General features: G+C 38.3%; 1 pseudogene across 1 annotated transcript; it reads right to left on the bottom strand.

The window, feature by feature from the left end:
* Nucleotides 1-6894: 6894 nt before the first annotated feature.
* LOC147350643 (olfactory receptor 5D3-like) lies at nucleotides 6895-8304 on the bottom strand (annotated as a pseudogene). The gene is made up of 2 exons (XR_015149017.1): nucleotides 7548-8304; nucleotides 6895-7257 (listed from the first exon to the last, which is right to left on the bottom strand). The product of XR_015149017.1 is annotated as an olfactory receptor 5D3-like (transcript).
* Between the last annotated feature and the right edge of the window lie 4771 nt (nucleotides 8305-13075).

Consider the following 13075-nt stretch of genomic DNA (forward strand, 5'->3'; position numbering starts at 1 on the left):
ATATAGTCCCTGACACACAGTTTTCCCACTGAGAAATTTAGGGAACTTTCCTAGTGGCTTAATAAAAATGAAGATTCTTTTAGGGCTACCATAAGATATTTCAACTTCTTTCAAAGTAATATTTGCCAAAGTGTTGATGCCCAGAATTTTGTCACTTCCTACTGCAAGCTCCCCAGGACAATCAAAAGAACCCATACCTCATTTTCTCCCATTTCCTGTGATCACCACAACTTTTATGACAGTATTCTTCATCAGTTCAGTTCAGTTCAGTTGCTCAGTCATGTTCGACTCTTTGCGACCCCATGAATTGCAGCACACCAGGCCTCCCTGTGCATCACCAACTCCCGGAGTTCACCCAGACTCACGTCCATCGAGTCAGTGATGCCATCCAGCCATCTCAGCCTCTGTTGTCCCCTTCTCCTCCTGCTCCCAATCCCTCCCAGCATCAGAGTCTTTTCCAATGAGTCAACTCTTCTCATGAGGTGGCCAAAGTACTGGAGTTTCAGCTTTAGCATCATTCCCTCCAAAGAAACCCCAGGGCTGATCTCCTTCAGAATGGACTGGTTGGATCTCCTTGCAGTCCAAGGGACTCTCAAGAGTCTTCTCCAACACCACAGTTCAAAAGCTTCAGTTCTTTGGCGCTCATCCTTCTTCACAGTCCAACTCTCACATCCATATGTGACCACAGGAAAAACCATAGCATTGACTAGACAGACCTTTGTTGGCAAAGTAATGTCTTTGCTTTTGAATACGTTATCTAGGTTGGTCATAACTTTCCTTCCAAGGAGTAAGCGTCTTTTAATTTCATGGCTGCTGTCACCATCTGCAGTGATTTTGGAGCCCCCAAAATAAAGTCTGACACTGTTTCCACTGTTTCCCTATCTATTTCCCATGAAGTGATGGGACCGGATGCCATGATCTTCTTTTTCTGAATGTTGAGCTTTAAGCCAACTTTTTCACTCTCCACTTTCACTTTCATCAAGAAGCTTTTGAGTTCCTCTTCACTTTCTGCCATAAGGGTGGTGTCATCTGCATATCTGAGGTTATTGATATTTCTCCCAGCAATCTTGATTCCCGCTTGTGTTTCTTCCAGTCCAGCGTTTCTCATGATGTACTCTGCATATATAAGTTCAATAAACAGGGTGACAGTATACAGCCTTGACGTACTCCTTTTCCTATTTGGAACCAGTCTGTTTTTCCATGTCCAGTTCTAACTGTTGCTTCCTGACCTGCATACAGATTTCTCAAGAGGCAGGTCAGGTGGTCTGGTATTCCCATCTCTTGAAGAATTGTCCACAGTTCATAGTCAATAAAGCAGAAATATATGTTTTTCTGGAGTTCTCTTGCTTTTTCCATGATCCAGCAATGTTGGCAATTTGATCTCTGGTTCCTCTGCCCTTTCTAAAACTAACTTCATAGCAAGGTGAAAAGACAGCCTTCAGAATGGGAGAAAATAATAGCAAATGAAGCAACCGACAAACAACTAATCTCAAAAATATACAAGCAACTCCTACAGCTCAACTCCAGAAAAATAAACGACCCAATCAAAAAATGGGCCAAAGAACTAAATAGACATTTCTCCAAAGAAGACATACAGATGGCTAACAAACACATGAAAAGATGCTCAACATCACTCATTATCAGAGAAATGCAAATCAAAACCACTATGAGATACCATTTCACACCAGTCAGAATGGCTGCGATCCAAAAGTCTTCAAATAATAAATGCTGGAGAGGGTGTGGAGAAAAGGGAACCCTCTTACACTGTTGGTGGGAATGCAAACTAGTACAGCCACTATGGAGAACAGTGTGGAGATTCCTTAAAAAACTGGAAATAGAACTGCCTTATGATCCAGCAACCCCACTGCTGGGCATACACACTGAGGAAACCAGAAGGGAAAGAGACACGTGTACCCCAATGTTCATCGCAGCACTGTTTATAATAGCCAGGACATGGAAGCAACCTAGATGTCCATCAGCAGATGAATGGATAAGAAAGCTGTGGTACATATACACAATGGAGTATTACTCAGCCATTAAAAAGAATACATTTGAATCAGTTCTAATGAGGTGGATGAAACTGGAGCCTATTATACAGAGTGAAGTAAGCCAGAAGGAAAAACATAAATACAGTATACTAACGCATATATATGGAATTTAGAAAGATGGTAACAATAACCCGGTGTACGAGACAGCAAAAGAGACACTGATGTATAGAACAGTCTTATGGACTCTGTGGGAGAGGGAGAGGGTGGGAAGATTTGGGAGAATGGCAATGAAACATGTAAAATATCATGTAGGAAACGAGTTGCCAGTCCAGGTTCGATGCACGATGCTGGATGCTTGGGGCTGGTGCACTGGGACGGCCCAGAGGGATGGTATGGGGAGGGAGGAGGGAGGAGGGTTCGGGATGGGGAACACATGTATACCTGTGGCGGATTCATTTTGATATTTGGCAAAACTAATACAATTATGTAAAGTTTAAAAATAAAATAAAATTAGGAAAAATAAATAAATAAAACTAACTTCAACATTAGGAAGTTCACGGTTCACGTATTGCTGAAGCCTGGCTTGGAGAATTTTGAGCATTACTTTACTAGCGTGTGAGATGAGTGCAATTGTGCGGTAGTTCGAGCATTCTTTGGCATTGCTTTTCTTTGGGATTGGAATGAAAACTGACCTTTTCCAGTCCTGTGGCCTCTGCTGAGTTTTCCAAATTTGCTGGCATATTGAGTGCAGCATTCACAGCATCATCTTTCAGGATTTGAAATAGCTCAACTGGAATTCCATCACTTCCACTAGCTTTGTTTGTAGTGATGCTTTCTAAGGCCCACTTGACACCCAATTTTTCAAGACATTTGTTTCAGTGAACACTCTATTACAGTCATCCACAAAGGATAATTTATAAACCATATTACTACTACAGACCATTGATTATTGGAATCCAATTTTCTATTCACATGATGCTTGGTCTGTGTTTAAGGCTAAAGATATTGTCCAAATACTCGTCTTTGAAAGTCTTCCCGCAAATTACCACTTCTTGCTTGAATTTCTTTGGGAAAACATAAACCTCACTAGAACATTATAATAGGAAAATACTTCTTTTAAAGAATTGAAGAATTGATTTAAAAAAAGAAAAGAAAAAAATGAATCAAGATATTGCACAGTAATGATCACATTGGAAGAGTACCATGTTTAGGACTGGAGATGCTATGTTAGTAGCATATGCAAGAATGCAGATAGGTGTCACAGATCAAGAAACTATCTTTTCATAAATGTGAATCAAAAGCTCTTTTAGTAATTTCTTACTAAATCTAGTAGATTTTATACTTTTAAACTTTTTACATTTTTTGATTCTGAATTTCCCTTATGTAAGGGCTTCCCTGGTGGCTCAGAAGGTAAAGAATTTACCTTAAATGCAGGAGATGTGGGTTTGACCCCTGGATGGGGAAAGATCACCTGGAGAAGAGAATGGCTACCCACTCCAGTGTACTTGCCTGGAGAATTCCGTGGACAGAGGAGCCTGGTGGGCTACAGTCCATGCATGCATGCTCAGTCTCTTCAGTTGTATATGACTCTGCGTACCTGTGGACTGTAGCCCACCAGGCTCCTTTGTCCATGGGATTCTCCAGGCAAGAAGACTGGAATGGGTTGCCATGTCCTCCTCCAGGGGATCTTCTCCACCCAGGGATCGAACCCAGGTCTCCTGTGTCCTCTGTGTAGCAGGCAGATTCTTTGCCGCCAGGCCACCAGAGGAAGCCCAGGTTACAGTCTATGGGCTCACAAACTGTTGGACATGACTGAGCAAATAACACACTTTGACTTTAGTTATGTAAGGAAAATGTCTTGTAATAGAATAATATAGTAAGATACGTGCCCAATATCAATCAGTATATTGGCTGTTGCCTTCTTTAGTTAGACAACATATTAATATTGGCATGTATACATCATGCACCAGATCCAGGTTTTGTAATTATGGCTCCAGAAAGAAGTGAACATTGAACTGTACAATTCTTAGCAGTATTGTATGTATCCTCAGCAACTGTTTAGTCATAGTCTTTCAAGGAAGAAAAGTTATATTTATACTTGCTACATCCAAAAGTTTTAAAGATAAGTAGCATATAAATCCATCTATAGAAACAGTAGTTCATAAATGTTACTTAATATAACCATTGGTGAACTAACCTATGTTATCTAACATATCAATGCATTGAGCTTTGTAGTTAAAATGTTTACTTTTAGATTGAAAGTGCAACCTAAGAATTTTTGGAAAAGAGTTTGCATTGCATTTATATAAATAAACTGCCTATTCAAGAGCATTTACCAAGCAAAAATAATCTATACTAAAAGGATTTTGCAACTATTTGATCCTTTTCTCTTTTGTTTTCTTTTCTACTTAATATAAAAATCTAATGAGAACCAAATTACAAGTTACATAACTTCAAATTTGCTATTTAAAACAGTATATTTTAACTGTTATCTTAAAACATTACTGAATATGTTAGACATTACATGATGCATTCTCAAATTTTCTAAATCATTTTTGTGTTAGTAACAGATCTTTATTAAACTACACACAGATACACAGCACACTATTTTTGTTTCTGATTTTTTTTTTTAATTTTTGCAATGCTGTGTTGGTTTCTGCCGTACAACAATGCTAATCAGCCATGATTATACATGCATCCCCTCCCTTCCTAGGCTCCCTCCCCTCTCCTCATTCCATTCCTCCCAGTAATCAGAGACCACCAGACTGGGCTCCCTGTATTGGATAGGAACATTTGGTTATGACCCTTGGATGACAAACAAAAGTTAAATTCCTATCTCTATTGCCATGCGTAAAGAGGGTCGGGAATTTTGCTGCATTTTCCTAAACAATAAAAGACATATGATTTAGTGTAAAGCATTATGGTAAATATTTAATTTTCATAGAAAGCTCTAAATCATGGAAGGAAATGTAATATTTAATTTGTTGAATTATAACTACAACACATAGCCCCTCCCTACTTTTTGCTTATAAACCTTAATCATGATTGAAGTGAAGTCGCTCAGTCGTGTCCGACTCTTTGCGACCCATGGACTGTAGCCCACCAGGCTCCTCTGTCCATAGAATTCTCCAGGCAAGAGTACTGGAGTGGGTTGCCATTTCTTCCTGCAGGGGATATTCCCGACTCAGGGATTGAACCCGGGGCTCCTGCATTGGAGTCAGACACTTTACCGTCTGAGCCACCAGGGAAGCCCGTTGAGTGAAGTGAGTGAAGTTGCTCAGTCGTGTCCGACTCTTTGCGACCCCATGGACTGTAGCCCACCAGGCTCCTCTGCCCATGGGATTCTCCAGGCAAGAATACTGGAGTGGGTTGCCATTTTCTTCTCCAGGGGATCTTCCTGACCCAGGGATTGAACCCACGTCTCCCGCATTGCGGTCAGACACTTAACCGTCTGAGCCACCAGGGAAGCCAGGGAAGCCCGTTAGTAAGACACAAATAGGAAAGGCAAGACTTATGTTTAATCTCAATCAAGTCATTTCCTTAAAGCAATCCAATGACCCATCAATTATTAAAACCTTTGGTAAAACCAGTCATAGTCATGGATTCTCTGCTATTTGCTATAGAATTACCTGGAATTATCAAGAAAGAATATCTTTGATGAGGTAAATGTTTTAATTAATCTTTGGTGAATATTGAGTCAGGGCTTTCAGGTGGCGCTAGTGGTAAAGAATCTGCCTGCCAGGAAGGAGATGCCAGAGACTCTCGTTCAATCCTGAGAGGCCTGGATTAGATTCCTGTATTGGGAAGTTCCCCTAGAGGAGGAAATGGTGACCCACTCCAGTATTCTTGCCTGGAAAATTCCATGAACAGAGGAGCATGAGGGGTTACAGTCTATGGCATCACAATGTCGGACCTGACTGAGAAGGCACGCATCACACATGGAAAAATACTGAGCCAACTTCTTCATGTCACCCTGTACCCCTGACCTAAAACATAACAGCTCTACAAGAAGCAAAAATTTTCAAACCTTGCCTTTGAGTTTAACCATTTTTTTTTTTTTTTTACTTTGACCCAAACATAGATGAGACCCAAACAGGGACTTGATTGCTTCCAACATAAGAATGGTCCAAGGAGGATGATTTACATACACGTCTGTAGAGTGAAGATTAGTTGGTCCATTAGCTCAGCCCTGAAGCTCAAGTGACCTGCCTCATATCAGCAGAGCTGCCTCAGTAAAGTCACTATTTCAAAAATAGCTGTTGTTGCAACCTACTGGAGTTCATAAATGTTTCTTTTTTCATGAATAAATAGCTAATGCTTTACTGAAATCTGTACACTAAATCATAATTAATTTGTTGGTTGTTATACTATCATGGGAGAACTAGTTTAAAGATACTGTAACTTAAATTGAATTGAAAATTACCTAAGTAAAATTTCTAGTAAAAGAGATAGATAAATACATTTTAAAATGTACAACCACAATGATGTAAACGGAAAAACTTAAGTGATAGGTATACACTATATCTCCAACATTTGTATCATTTTCTTGCACTAGCACATAGAGAATAATTTATATCTGGTTATATTAGCAATTATATTTAAACTATACCATATTATGAACTATTTAAGTTAGATATATTTCAAATTTGTCTTTGTTTGCCTGGGAATCTTCCAAAGCCAAAATGTTTCTTATGGAATTAATAGAGTCTTAAGATACTTAGACTTTTATGCTGAGCAGCTCTCAATGTACTACTTTTACATTAAGACGTAAACTTCCTTACTGTAGGCATTAACTCTTCAGATCCTTTTAAAAGTCCTGCAGTTCACATGACTTGAATTAAACTGAAATTTAACCAGGACAAATACAAGGTCAGATATTATACACACAAAAAATTACAATTCAATGTTTGTATCAAACTTTTAGTTGAAGTAGTCTTTTATTTCTATTTTTATTTGTAATTTTAAAGTTACTTTAATAAAATAAAAGAGTGAACAGAAATTGGCCTGTCAATTGCAAGGTTAAAATAGGTTCATGATTCTATTTGCTATTGAGAAACTCTTACTCTCAAAAAATCTTTCTAGCTTTGCATTTTATCACAGAACAATTTAATGTTGATTAATTTCTTCACTGACTTTTTCACATCTTCGTTCCTGAGGCTGTAGATCACTGGGTTCAGCATGGGGATGACCACTGTGTAAAAGACAGAGGCCACCTTGACCATGAGTGATGAACTTCTAGAGTTAGGAACACAATAGAGGAAAAGGATGGAGAAGGCAATGGCACCCCAGTACTCTTGCCTGGAAAATCTCATGGACGGAGAGGCCTGGTGGGCTGCAGTCCATGGGGTCGCTAAGAGTTGGACACGACTGAGCGACTTCACTTTCACTTTTCACTTTCATGTATTGGAGAAGGAAATGGCAACTCACTCCAGTGTTCTTGCCTGGAGAATCCCAGGGACGGCGGAGCCTGGTGGGCTGCATAGTCCAGTCTATGGGGTCGCATAGAGTCGGACACGACTGAAGCGACTTAGCAGCAGCAGCAGCAGAGGAAAAGGATGGTCCTGTGGAAGATGGTAATGGTGGTCAGGTGGGAGGCACAGGTGGAGAAGACTTTGTGGCACCCCCCAGTCGAAAGCGTCCTTAAGACAGTGATAAAAATGAAAACTTAGGAGGTGCAAATAATCAGCAGGCTGCTTACTTCATTGAATGTGGCAGAGACTAAAATGATCTCCTGGTTAATGTAGGGTCAGAGCAGGAAACAGCAACAATGGCTGCGTGCTCACAGACAAAGTTATTTATGAACTTAGTCCCACAAAAGGATAACGTTGATAAAACGTATGTGTATATTAAGGAACAGGCTATACTCCAAGAGTATAATGCAGACAACCGCAAGGAACAAAGCTTCTGGGACATCACAACAGCATAGAGAAGAGGGTTACAAATGGCCACGAATCGGTCATATGCCATCACTGCCAACAGGAATGTCTCTGTCACCACAAATATGCAGACAAAGAATTGTATGAGGCATCCTGTGAAGGAGATGGTTCTGTCTTCCACAACCAAGTTTTCTAGTAGCATGGGTGTAACTACTGTCGAGTAACAGGAATCAACGAAGGATAAATGGCTGAGAAAGAAGTTCCTGGGCATGTGGAGCCTGGAACTGGACTTCATGATCAGGATCATGCCCAGGTTCCCCAGCAGAGTGACTGTGTAGATGGTCAGGAAGACCAGGAACTGGGGCAGCTGGAGCTGAGGATATTCTGAGAAGCCCAAGAGAATGAAAGTGACCTTAGCACTCTGGTTTGCTTGGTTCCTGTGGACAAAGTATCAGTGTTGATCCAGAAGAGTAAAAACTAAACTGTGAAATAGGGAGAGAATAGAAAATGTGTTGCGAAGCTCACTGGGTCTCTGTTTACAGTGTTTCTATGCTAATGTTCACTTGTATGTCAATTATACAGCCAATAATAATTTTCATTGTGTATGATCTTCAGAAACAAAGAACTAAAACAGATTGTCTTGCTTTATTTCAAATTATAAAACTCATTATTATCAGCTGCTTTCAGGAGACATTGTCTTTGCGTGACTCTGAGCTGTGTGAAAACACCTAATATATACAATCCAATTACATGTATTGGAGAAAAACATGTCTTTAGGTTCCACAGTTTCTTACCTGCCTCACCTCCTGAGCTATGAAACAATTAACTTATATGCTAATTTGTATAATGGTAACATCTCTGCAAAACAGTTAATATAATATTTTCTTGGTTGTTGTATCTCCTTTCAGTTCCTTTCTTATTCCTAGTTATTCCAAATTCTCAACCCATTCTGGAGCTATGCTATAAGACATACTAAACTTTTTCACTTATCTTGAATTAATTTTGAAAATGTTTAAATGTATTCTTCATAGCCAATTGTATTATTCATCAGAAGTTTCAAAACAAAATATGAGCTATGCTTCCTGTGATAATAGTTGAAACAATATTGAACAGAAAACTCATTTTTTTCCATTGTAGCAGATTTTGGAGTTTGGGTGACAAAAATAAGAACTGTGAAAGTACTGGAGAAAGCATATAGGCTTCAGAATGGATCAAATATATACTCTGCCATTTTGAATTAAGTTTTTAGTTCTTCCAAAGAAAAGTGGCTGGAAAACACCTATTTCAAATGGGACACCAGAATATTTCTTGATTATTACTGATCACAATAATCAGTAACTTTTCCTCTATAGTAAGATAAGAATAGTAACATAAATTTTAAATCACTAGATTGGAACTAGATACTTCAATAATGAATTCAAATACTGTAAGACATGGTAGAACAGATATTTACCTTTTTATATATCAGAATTATGAATAACTGTTATGATTTCAAACACCTGATATATTTGTGAAAACAAGCATGGACATCTATCAACTGGTGGACACACTGGGGAAGACAATGCAGAAATCCCTTCTTCTGGAAGCCGCACAATAGAAATACTGTAGAATTTCAGTAGAACACTTGGTTTAAGATGCACCTTTCCTTATTTTCCTCTAGGTTTTCTCACCACACTATAGCTTTCTCTGATTCCCACATGATGAACTTGTAAGAAAGATACCTTCCAAGGACCATGTCCACGACAGACCCTCTGTAACAAGACTTTGTAAGGTCTCAGCACTGCAAAGATTGATTATGACTATTATTCCAGCCACATTCCTTCAATTTAAAATGCTCTGTGCAAGATTATGAGAATAATTTTCCATGATTGTTTAATATAACAGTGACTTGAAGATTCCAAATAAATGTTAATAGCAAATGTATAACATTAACATTATTCAGTATGACTTTTCCAAAAACTGCTTGGATCTATAAATTCAACCTCATTATCACTTAATACATCCTTCTTAGTGAAGGTGAATTTATCAACCTCTGCTATATAGTACATGCCTATTTCTTTGTAATTTATTTCCCCATTTTATTCTTTCTTATGATGTTTGCTTTATTTTACCACCTTCTTTTATAGACATGACTCATTGTTTCATCCCCTCTGTATTCAGACAAACTTGTGTATTTATCACTCACAATTACTGTAGGTTATATCCCTATTATTTATAAATATGGCTGTTACTGTCACTTTATTTCTAGAAAATTACAGGAAAATCTTGAAGACAAGGCCCACTTTGTGGGCCTTCTTTTGCCAAGAGGAGAATTCTCCATTTCTGACTTTATGGTTGATACCCAGTGAGAAACTAGGATACAAATTATTTGAAAGAAAGAATTGGAATATAACTCCATAAACCTTCTCAGCCAAAACGTGGTTCTTTGTGCACACCTTGTTCTACACATGTGTCTGTCTCCTACAAAGATTACTGGATCTTTGTATTTTCTTTTTTAAGTAAAACAAAAGAGACATGAGTCAACTCACCCAAATACAGAAGAACTTGAATGAGTCATTTAGTGAAGAACTCTTTGCTAAGATTAATGAACTCCAGCAATGCTGCTGCTTAGGACTTAATAGAAACACACTGGAAAAGGGTAGTAAAAGTGCCCAGTATTTTTCATTAATTATTTCATACTTTATGATTTTCCAATCTGTTAAGAAAACTCAGAGATACCAAAGATAAGATCAAGCCTGAAAAGTAAATCCTGGCACCAAACTTTATCACAAATATATGCCATCATGACCTTAGGCATGTGAAAACTAGAGAATATAACTGAGGTACTGCCTTGATGACTGCAATTCAACTAATTACATTTTAACTCTGAACTCTGTCCCAAGTGGTATATTGATTGTATATTATTTCCCTAAAGCCTTGGGGCATTTGTATTATCAACTTTACTCATTTAATCTTAAAAAATAAAAAAACACCATTAAAAAAAATCTATGTGGATATAAAATACATAAATCCACAAGGGGAAATTATACATGAATAGATTTATCTTTTATTAATCCATATTTAATTTTTAAATTTTTCTTATGAAGGTGTATATATATATTCTTATGTTTCTAAACATATAGCTGCTACATTATAATTATACTGTTTATACTTTACAATATTTACTGTTTATACTTTACAAAATTTGTACTATAAACTTTATTTTATATTTACACTATTGATTCTATTGATAGAAAACAGATTCCATTGGCTTTTCAAATATAGAATGTTCTCAGATGTTTATTACTGAATCTAAAAAGAAATTTTGGATGATACGTTTTCTAAAAATATCTGTTTATGAAAAGGATGATATTTTCACTAATTTTGGTAACTACCCAACTTGGCTTTAAGGACACAGGTTAAAAATAATAACTTGATGCAGAAGGAGCTGAAGTGCAAGCAGTGAAAGATTTTACTTTCTTAGGCTCCAAAATCATTGCTTTATGGTGACTGCACCCATGAAATTACAATGTACTTGCTCCGTGGGAGGAAAGTTATGACAAAACTAGGCAGCACATTCGAAACCAGAAACATCACTTTGCCAACAAAAGTCCGTATAGTCAAAACCATGGTGTTTCCAGTAGTCAGGTATGGATGTGAGAGCTGGACCATAAAGAAGACAAAGTACCGAAGAATTGTTCTTTCAAATTGTGGTGCTGGGGAAGACTCCTGAGAGTGCTTCGGACAGCAAGATCCAACCAGTCAATCCTGAAGGAAACCAGCCCTGAATATTCATTGGAAGGACTGATGCTGAAGCTGAAGGTCCAGTGCTCTGGCCGCCTGACATGAAGAGCTGACTCACTGGAAAAGACCCTGATGCTGGGAATGACTGAAGGCTAGTGGAGAGGAGGGCAGCAGAGGATGAGATGGTCAGATGGCATCACTGACTCAATGGACATGAGTGTGAGCAAACTCCAGGAGTCAGTGAAGGGCAGGGAAGCCTGGCGTGCTGCAGTCCATGGGGTGGCAAAGACTCGGACACGACTTAGTGACTGAACAACAGTAACAACAAGCTTATTTCTCACTAGTGGAAGATTCAGAATACATTTGACTGGGCAGCTGTGCCCTATACGGGCTCTGATTTCTCCCAACTTTACCTCACCATCATCATGGTGCTTCTGAGGTTATGATTCTCTTAATATTCACTGGAGAAAGAATAGATTCTTCTTCAAATAAATGATGCCAGGACAATTGGGCATTCACAAGTAAAATTACAGGATTGGACACGTGCCTCATATTATATACAACAGTTAACTCAGAAAGTGAACAAGGACCTGAATGAAAGAGCATAAACTATAAAACTCTTACGAGAAAAACACAGGCCTTACATTTCATGCCCTTGAGTTTGGCAGTAGATTCTTAAACAGGGAAACAAAAACATGAGTGACAATAAATAAATAAATAAATTGCTAAATTGTACTTCCTCAAAATTTAAAATATTTGTATATTTAAAACATTATCAATAAAGTGAAAAGAAAAGGTACAGAAAAGAAACAATAAAGACAAAAAGTCAAATCAGGTACAACACAAAATTTACAAATGTCCAACAAGCATGTGAAAATATTCTCAACATATTTAGTTATTAGGAAAATGCAAATCAATGTCATGATGAGATATCAATTTATATCCACTGGATTTGCTATAATAAAAGTATATAATAGCAATGATTAGCAAGGATATGAAGCAACCAGAAGAGTTATATATTATGCCTGGAAATCTAAAATACTACAGACACTGTAGAATAAGTTTGGCGATTCTTCTCACATGGATGAACATAGAATTACTATTAGACAAAATGCTTAGCAGGGAAAAAAATAGTCTTTCACAAAGAGGTGTTAGGCTTTTCCCCCAATTTCTGGCAGATAATATATATCTTATGTGATAGTAGAGTCTATTTAGGGAGGAGAGTCTGGGTACACGTGGTATCAAGCCACGTGTGCATGCTAAGTCGCTTCAGTGGTGTTTGATTCCTTGCCACTCTATGGACTGTAGCCCACCAGGCTTCACTGTCTATGGAATTCTCCAGGCAGGAATACTGGAATGGGTTGCCATGCCCTCCTCCAGAGGATCCTCCCAACCCAGGGACTGAACCCATGTCTCCTACGTCTCCTGCACTGGTAGGCAGGTTCTTACCACTAGTGCCACCTGGGAAGCACCACAGCACATAGAATT

This window comes from Bos grunniens, chromosome 20 (assembly GCF_055505025.1).
Source record: "Bos grunniens cultivar Pamir isolate PY7600 chromosome 20, Bosgru_T2T1.0, whole genome shotgun sequence".
In the NCBI taxonomy this organism is placed as follows: Eukaryota; Metazoa; Chordata; class Mammalia; order Artiodactyla; family Bovidae; genus Bos; species Bos grunniens.